General features: G+C 21.5%; 1 protein-coding gene across 1 annotated transcript in view; it reads right to left on the reverse strand.

Annotated features, from left to right (window-relative positions):
* Positions 1–1,374, reverse strand: part of LOC102674161 — a 50,227-nt gene that overhangs the window by 37,580 nt on the left and 11,273 nt on the right.

Raw genomic sequence — 1,374 nt, forward strand, 5'->3', positions numbered from 1 at the left:
TAGTATTATAGTATAGTAATATATAATAATATATTTATTATAGTTTTATAATAACTTGTCATTTATTATTTCATCTTATATGTCAGTATTCTATTAGTCATAAATGTCATTTACGACAATACAATAGTTATATGTTCTATCTTTCACATGTCTAGTTGACCTACATTAATCAACATATGTTCACTGATACTATTACAGCTTCTTATCTCGCTATTTCAAGCAAGCTATTCTACTCGTTGTCTTGTTAAAACAATCGGTTTTGAAAATATTGAAAAAACATTACCAAAGAAAAAACAAAAGTTTATTTTCTTGAAGATATTAATTTAAAAAGAAAACAATGAATTCTAAATATCTATACTTTTCAATAATAAATATGTATATACATATATATATACTTATTGATCAAATTTATCTAATCATAATGGAATTATATTATGAAAAATATATTAATTAGAATTTTTAAAAATCTATACAATTAAAATTTTTACAAACAAATAAATTATTATTATTATTAAGTAAAGAATAAATTTCAAGATTCTTACGTCTAATTCCCCAATCCATCATTGTATATAAAAATTGTCAATTTCTTTTACGTGGCTCCTGAAAATATGTATGCGTATGCGCGTTCGTCTATGGTCCTTTTTTCGATCGATTACTTCAATTTTAACCCTTTAAATTTCACTTTTATAATCAGAATTACAGTAAAAAATAGAAAACTATTACATTTTCTAAATATCTTCTACGTTTTTATTGCAATTTATATGTTTTATTACAAATATTTTAAAAATCAGGTTATGTATTTGACATAGCACTTAAAATTTTATTATTGGCATGACAATACTTGTGCATTGTGCATTTGAAGCTTTTCCTTTAGTTTTCAAATACAACAAATATGCTTTATTAAGATAAATAATATAGAAAAAAAAAAAGCACAAATATATTTTTAATTAAAATTTCTAAATTAATATATTATTATAAAAATATAAATATCAATTTTCAAAGAAAAAAAGAATTTAAATTTCTCTATTTAGAGATTTACTATTTACAAATTCATGATAATACGTATAAAATTGTCTCAATGTGCTTTTTAATTCTTTAGTGTATATCATTTGATATATTACATTATAACATGCAATATTTTTTTCACATTCAATGACAGATTCTTTACCAAACAATTCAAAATATTGATTCATCTTGATTATTGTATACAGATCTAAACATTTCACGCAAATAATAAAAAGAAGAAAAAATAAAAATATCTTTTTCCTATACAAAAATTTTTTTCCGATATAATATCAAATCACAACTGCCAACAAAAGTAACGTTAAATTACGTCATAATGTTGCGCGACTTTAAGCATTTCAATCAGAAACA

The sequence above is a fragment of the Apis dorsata genome, unplaced genomic scaffold, assembly GCF_000469605.1.
Source record: "Apis dorsata unplaced genomic scaffold, Apis dorsata 1.3 scaffold_94, whole genome shotgun sequence".
Lineage (NCBI taxonomy): Eukaryota > Metazoa > Arthropoda > Insecta > Hymenoptera > Apidae > Apis > Apis dorsata.